The sequence below is a fragment of the Cephus cinctus genome, unplaced genomic scaffold (assembly GCF_000341935.2).
Source record: "Cephus cinctus unplaced genomic scaffold, Ccin1 Ccin1_scaffold1043, whole genome shotgun sequence".
In the NCBI taxonomy this organism is placed as follows: domain Eukaryota; kingdom Metazoa; phylum Arthropoda; class Insecta; order Hymenoptera; family Cephidae; genus Cephus; species Cephus cinctus.
The window spans coordinates 25,641-33,776 of NW_014333574.1; the positions used below are offsets into that span (position 1 = coordinate 25,641).

The 8,136-nt window shown below is 43.9% G+C and overlaps 1 protein-coding gene across 24 annotated transcripts in view; it reads left to right on the forward strand.

Annotated features, from left to right (window-relative positions):
• Positions 1–8,136, forward strand: part of LOC107271839 (collagen alpha chain CG42342) — a 135,940-nt gene that overhangs the window by 1,781 nt on the left and 126,023 nt on the right. The gene's annotated exons all lie outside the window — the stretch shown is intronic.

Consider the following 8,136-nt stretch of genomic DNA (forward strand, 5'->3'; position numbering starts at 1 on the left):
AATTTGGCCCCCCCCCCCCCCCCCAGCCTTGGATGAATTTTCCAAAAATACCCCAGAATTCTCTCTACTCCCATATGTACACACTAGTCTCGACTTAAAGATAGAATCACACGGTGTCCTCCATTTCCTGGCGTAGCTGTCAAAGCATTTATGGAACTTCGACACCCCGTAGAAATAATGTAGAAAAAGCAAAAACACGCGTGCTCGAACGTTTCCATAACCGAGCTATTCACGCTTCTCTCGCAGACACGCAGTTTTCTCGTAATTTCGTATTTTTCTTTCGACTTATCCTCCAGCCCTTCGTTCCTTCTTTTTATCGCTCCGTCCTCGTTGCTCGAAAAAAAGCATTGAGGAAACGATTACGGAAACTCCCGGCGTTACCACTCCGCCTCGAAAGGAACACATGATAAATCTAATGGTCCATACCCTCCTGTTCGCGTTCCCGTGCATCCCCTGGTAACGCGGTGCCCATTGTTGGATCATCCTGAGCTCCGATTGGGGTTTATTGAAAAAAACAATTGTTCACGCAAGTCATCGACTCACTTGTTCCACTCGGTACCTGTCGCTCCTTGGGACACTGGAACCGACGTTCCGAACATCGAGGGGACTTCTCCAACACCCCCTCCGCCCAATACCAAGAGGTTAAGGAACTTTGTTTGCCTGCCACCCCTTGACCCCTGTACATAATAAGACTTTTAGGGGTCTTTGGAGTTATTCAGACGATTTAAATATTGCTCCTCTATAGAATTAGCTGCTATATATATATATACATATATACCATAGATAGAACCCTATTCAACCCTCAACCTGTAACGTCGATATGGTTTTTCCATCTTGCACTTGTAACAGAAATGACATATAATAGCAGTGCATGTGCTATCACTATGTTGTATCTATAATGGCTATAGTAATACTCTCAGCATATGAAAAGCGTAGTTCGTAAAAGTTTCGAAAGAAAACCATTGAGTTCTCCGTATCAGTCGGCGACCAATTGAATTTTCCATTTTCCACGCCGGAGACAATTTGATCGTGATCGAGCGCCGCCCCGGGACTTTGATTGGTGTGTCTCACGATCCACTTTCGAGTTTACGCTGGAAAAGTGAACGTCGAGTTAAAAAAAAAATTGAAAACACACAAGTCAAGAACTTTGAAAAGGCGGGGTGGGTTCTCTTTATACGCTTTACTCGCCCACTTAAATTTTCTCGACTTTTCCCTACCCTACGTGTCCTATTACGCGACATTATTATCCTTACGGTAGTCGTGCCTTTACTGTGGGTCTTACACGACCGGCAATTAGTCGGCATTACGTAAAAAACAAAAAAAGGCAGATAAATTCCAATTTGCCCGCGGGACGAATAAATGTCTTCTCTTCTTTTTTTTTTTTCGTATGTAAGTACAGGTAGAAAGAAAAAAATTAAATTTTGTGCATATAATAGAAAAAAAAAAGCTTTGTATCAGCCAGCTCTGTGCACCACCACCCATGTGTGGAGGGACGCCGTGGCGTCGCTTCAAGAGACGCCGCAATTTCTCGTTATTATTATATCCGTCGGTAGACGAAAATCCGCGAAGGGCGGCGGGGGCGGGGGGTGGTAAAGGGGGGATACGTTCGTTTTATAGTCGCGCGAGACTAACGAAATTTAATACCGCGAGCGCATTCTCGCAATCTCCATGAAAAGTGGAAAATTTTGAAAGTTTTTACGGATTATTATATACGTGCTCTAACTGGGCGCAGGCGGCACCCACTGCCGCCGAGATACCGTCTCTATCGTAAGTGTCAAGTGAATGCGAAATTGGTAGTTTTCCTGGGATATTACAATTTACCATTGTCTCGTTTATGGTCGATGCATAATTTTCTTTTAGTGGTACTCTTGTGTCGATGACGTAATTTATCATGACGCTTGGGACTATTTACGTGTCTCTGTGACGTAGCTATGTGAAAGTTTACACGGATAGTAACCATTGACAAATGGTACACCCGGTATAGGCAGTGTGTGCTTGTGTATATGTGTAATCTTTGAAACGATGAACATTAGCACTGTGGCTTGCAGGATTCACTGGAATAATGTGTAAATCGAGGGGAGACCACTTCTGTACTCTGTCCTGTACATATACATATGTTGCCTGGGATTCGCTGTGCGAATACAAGACTTTTGGTAATTGCGACTAAGGTAAAAAGCCTGGGCGAAATAGCTGTAGAAGTGCATTCGAAGTACTTGATAATGGGTCAGGATTGGTAGCAGTGGGGTTATCGTGTTACCCATTTTGAGAATTGCATACAGTCGTTGCGGAACGTTAAAATTAGTTGATAACAAAGTTTATAATCAATCGAATCGATCCGCGGCACGTTATCAGTTCTCGAATTATACGGATTTTTTTTTTCTATTGAAATGCCTATTACGTAAAATCGTTGCTCGGCTGTCTTTTTTTTCTGGTATGACAAACATGGCTACATTCTGTTGGCATTGTTCCGGGGAGAAGGGTCTGACCGCATATCCGGTACGCGGACTCTCTCTCTCTCTCTCTCTCTCTCTCTCTCTCTCTCTCTCTCTCTCTCTCGCTCTCGTGCACTTTAAAAGCATTCCAATATTCCGACTGTTTACGAAGATTTACCGAAAAACTATTTTCGAGGTGTAAATGGCTTTTAAGGCTCCGAAATTGATGAAGAACGAGGATCCGCCGATATCCGGGTCTTCCGCTTCCGGTGATTCTCGCAAAGTGCCAGGTGATTCACGGGTACGTGATAATATTTATGGATGTTATTATCGGTGCTTTCGCCACGCGGAAACCATTAGACGGGAATACGTAATGGGATTACAGTCTGCGCAAATAATGTCCAGCATCCAGTGGCTTCAGGGGGGAATGGGACGGATCTGGTAATTGTAAAAATTTGCTCATTTCGTTTTGTCGAGATAATACGATTACGAATTTTCAAAGCTCACCGGGTCATGGGTCAACGCTGCTTTGGACGGGTTCGATTTAAAGTCTCGTTATTGGTAAATCTATGAACGTAACGAAGGATTCGATTTTTTCAATACCAAATCTCGAGCTCGTTCGATCTCGTCGGATCGTCGATACTTAATGTATCAGGTAGCTGAATTTCTATCGTGCCAATAGAAATCCGATAACGCGTCCGTTTATCGATATCTTATTTTCGCCATTATGCAAAAAAAAAGTGCCAGTTGACAAAAAAAAAAGTGTCCGATATTATGTCGCTCTGAACGATTATTCAATCGTGGGCGCGATAAAGCTCGATTCACAATGACGGAATCGTTTATTAAACCCCCCAGGTATACCCTTGTGCCTCTCGGCTCTCGTTCGCCACGTCTTTCCATTATCTTACGGCGAAAACGAACAGCTTCGATACGCCTGACGAAAATCCTCGTTTGCAAACTCACCGACAAATTTAAGCACTGTTTAAGGTCTGAGCCCCTTGATCACATTTAAAATTCGAGTTGCTCAGGAATTACGCAACCCCCGTTGCCTACATACAAAACAATATTGTGTGTATATATATATATAGGGCAAAGGCCAGTTTACCCATGTAACCCTGTTTGAAATTTGGCGAGTTGCAATCACCTCTTACACGCCAATTTAACGTTGACTCGGAGCTTTGTTGATTTTTTTTTTGCGCAATTCAATGCACTCCCGATCTTTACCAAATTTTCATATTATTGACACCCGTATTCTTTTTTCTTGCAGGTATGTACTTCACAATGCTATTTTCTCCGAGGATACAGTCGTACCAGTTGACTATTACTAAAATCGCTCCAGTGGGTGAGTAAACGATCGATTTACGTCGAATAATCGTAGGCGTTTGTGACGCAATTTTTTAGCCTTGTGATTTTCGCATCGAGCACCCTCGAGAATTGCATTAAGCCTTTTCCTCCCTTTCGTCGAATGAACATAGGAGAAATAATGGGCCACTCGGAACATAATTCCCAGTGTAGAGTGGCGGCGGCGGGGGGAGAAGGGGTAGGGAAACGTGGGGGGATGAACACGGTATTTTCACCATTAATATCCACAAGTGGTACTCGGGGTATCTTGAAGGGCTTTTAATCAAAATCCCATTTGAGGGGGGTCGCACCGCAATAAAGTTTGCAGCTGGATAGAGAAACGTCAAGTATCCGCGACTACAAACGATCCGGCACCATCATAGTCGAACGGCTCCCGTTAGAAACCGGTGAACGAATTCAGCATGAAATTGGGATATAACCTACTCGCGCGATTATCTAAAAAAAAAAAGTCTATTGCCCGTTACGTAACTCGCGTCACTCTGTACCACTTTGCATGGTTTGGCGAAAAGTTGGACCAAGTTATTTTTTTTTCTTGCTACCCCCTCTCGCTACCGCAATTGCAATCCAATGCCGAACGTACTCGAGCCAGTTACTTTATTCGCCCATCCACCGTTGTGAACGCCACCATAAATTCGAGCTCTTATAATCCCATTGTAAGACCGGCTCGTTACTCGTAAGAATAGCGATGAAACGTACGACCCCATAAAATTGCACTGTTTGTCACGTAACTTTGGGAAGGGTCGTTTAAAAAAAAAAAAAAAAAGAAAAGTTTCACTCGTTAAATTATTGCGACGAGGTAAACGAGCTACTCTCGCTGCTCTCCGGTTTACGCGTTACGCGTTATCGTAAGTGATCGATGAAGTTATAGGGTTATGGGAATCGTTCGTATATTTTTGTTTGCATAACACGTGGCGCCATCTCTCCGATGAAGTTTGCAACGCACGTTGCATCCGACTTGCATTCTTCTAGCGGCACGATCAATTACGGGATAATCGTCCGTATACGAGTGACCCACCCACCGCGCACCCTCCCAGGCAAGTGACTCGCGAAGGCGCGAAGTGTACAGTTCTGCGAGACTGCGGCCGCCCGGCTAAAACTATTTGAAAACCGTGAAGATTTCACGAGTGGCGCCTGAGCATCGCGAAGGTTAATTGTCGGGAGCTCGTTTGGCCACTTGCTGCTTTGGAGCACGTACAACGCGCAAGTGGCGTCTATGGCTCTGTGTCTTCGGACTGCTAGAGCAATGTTTGTTTCCATTGTTTTCTCTTTTCGTGTCTCAACGACCCCTTGGACGATTTTCAAACTCACTCGAAAGCCCTTCGGCCGAGTTTTCGCGTGGACGATTTACTATGGACGCTTCGGTAGGATCTTCGGCTAGGTGTTAGGTCTTGGGTACGGCGGATGTCACGTGACAGGTACGGGAACTTTTAATCAGGAGGCATTTTCTATACGTACCAATGAAATTTACTGTGAATCGTGACCGAGGCTGGCTCGGTATTTTTTTTTGGTCAATTGTAAAAATTAATCGATTTTTAACGAACGTCGAAACCCCTTTGCCGTATTGCCAATCGGGATAAATTAAAAGAGCCGGCCAAGTCGCGTCGTAAAGTTTCTTTCCTGCGACTCGAGGAGGAGGAGATTTTTACGGTGGTCGCTGGGACGAAAGGATTGAGAAAAAATAGCAGCACACCCGGCCGAGTACGTATAGGCTATCTGGTTCACCCGTACGATAAAGTCACGGAGTAACGACGGCTGTAAGATTCGCCGCGATCGTTTCCACTTTGTATATTTGCATGAAACTTTTACACGGCAAAGTATTTTCGAATTGCAGAACGAATCGATAGTCGACGATATTTCGGAATTTATTTTTTCTACTTTACCATACTTTTTTTTTTGATTGCACGAAAAGCCTGGGTCACGTTGTTTGGAAAATATTAAAAAATATCTATTTCCATCTCGTCGACCGACCGTACATCTTATACTAAGCAGAATATATGGACAGGCACCTCCGCACGAGGATCCAAGTAAATCGTGACCAAAATCTCTCGTCGCGACCTCACTCGACGAGACACTCGTGTGGAAATTTCAAGTGTGCTCTCGTACGTCTACTTCACTTTTAATGCCAAATCCAAACCCAAATCTCGAAGGACTCTTTCGTCGAGTCCTCGAAACCGGTTTCGATCGGTTCGATTATCGACCAATCATTACTATTGTCGAATATTATTATTTCGAAGTCGTACCGGCCTTTCGCGAATAATCACGCTCTTGATATCCTATAACGAAACACTGGTCGTATATCTCAATGCTGAGAGGAATCGTTGAGCTTCGATATATGTGTATATATATATATATATATGTATAGTCGTCGTTCCATCCACGCAACCCATTAATTCCAAGTCAATAGTGATCCTCTGGTGTTTACCCAGCTCGTTGCACCAATGGATGCACCATTGTCCAAGTAGAGTGCTTATGGCCGGCGCGACGTATAGCTGCGCCAAACAGATAATACGCAATGCTGTGAACTGTTACTCGGACCATTATTTCGTATTTTATCTGTCTGCTTGACCGCCTATGAGAATATATGTGTACGGTTGAGGCTATCTTTATTTTATTTTTTATTTTTTTTTTCTTTCTCTTCTTCCTTTATCATCTTCTCGCTCTGACGCTTTGCACTGGCTCCCATCGAATTGCGCGATCTTGCGTATCGGAGACTGCGATGTGTATCGATACCGGGTGAAAACTTGATTTTGCATATGTTGCTGCTGCCGTATACGGACACGGCCATGTGGGTCGAACCGGAAGTTGGCATTTTTTTTTTTTAATTCACGTCACGGTTGTTCGTTGCGTTGGTTACTTTTTTGGGAAAAATTTTGTATACGTGACACTTCGTCAGATTCGTGGTTGGAGTGGGTGGTTTTTCTTTTTTTTTTAGTATTTTTATACCGGTCGTCAATTAGTTTTGTTTATTTTAAGGGCTCATCAGGATTTCAGCTAGGATTAAGAAGGTCGTAAGACGATGAGTCGTTTAATCTACATAAATTGCATTTCATCTGGGTACACATTCGGGATGTTTGCACAGCGCTTGGCTGAATTCGACCCCCGTCTGTCTCTTTGGCTCTGCTTTTTTGAAGGTCACGAGGAGCGATTGAGATCGGGGCGACGAAAGCGGCGCTGATACGTGCGACTGGAGGGAGAATCTGTTTTGTACCATTAAAACTGCATGTCCATGAAGTTTTCACGTACTTTGGTCCGTAAATTTTTTTTTTATTTTTGACAAAAAAAAAATCAAATTTTACTTTTTTGATGAAAAATTACGTTTCTTCAACGTCCTCCGCGACCGTCGTCGCTGGACCAGCCATTCGATGCACTTTTTATAAGAAAAGTGATAGGGATGTCCTCGGGTGCAGTTTTCATTGAGATAACGGGCAATGCAAAAATTTAGCACGGTATTATATTTTAGCGAGCGATAACAACGAAGTCAATCAGGCGGGTACTGATTTTCACTAGAAATTCTTGAACCGACCCAGATTCCTAGAGACCCCAGCCAATACTCCCTACGTTATCATCCCTTATTCCGGGTATTTTAGTCTCCCGGGACGATCCCGACCGCAAGTTATTGCGGTAGCCCGGTAGTCCTTTATTTGTTCACCGAGAGTATCAAGCCGGACACGTGACGGTGTATATATACAGTGTGTGTATACCGGCTAAGAGAACTGTGGCAACTTTGCGAAAGGCTGCGCGAAACCGATACTTTTCGGAGCTGAGAAACTTTCGCGCAGCGCGATATTTCGCCTCTTGGCTTGAATTCGCCCGTCTGCGTCTTCCACTCGTCGACGACTTCCGGCCGATGGCGGTAATCGCGCGATGCATCACGCGATCGCTTGGTAAAATATGACATATGGGAATTGCAACGTGGGCGTAAGAAAAGGCTGAAATAACTCTAACGAGTCGAGCGTACATACTATATGCGACTGACTCCGGTACACGTTATCGATGGGACACAGCATGCGATGCCAAGACGCGTTCGCATTGGCGCATCTGCGACTACGCGAACCTCGTACAAGCACCAATTAATGTGGTGTGTTTAAGGCAGTTTGTCAATAGAAAATTCAGTGGAATCGCTCGCTTGGATCGAAGGCTTAACGTTTCTTTTTTTTTTCTTATCGTATACGAATATTTGAACTTACGTAACGCCGATAAGACACCTGGGGAAAAAAGTGGTACCATAAAAAGTTTCGATGAGTTTACGAGGAGTGAGTGTTGGATGCTGCGGTTTGGTCCAGACGGAGATTTTTAAAGATTTTTTTTTTTTTTTTTTTTTTTTTTTTTTTTGGGGGTTTTT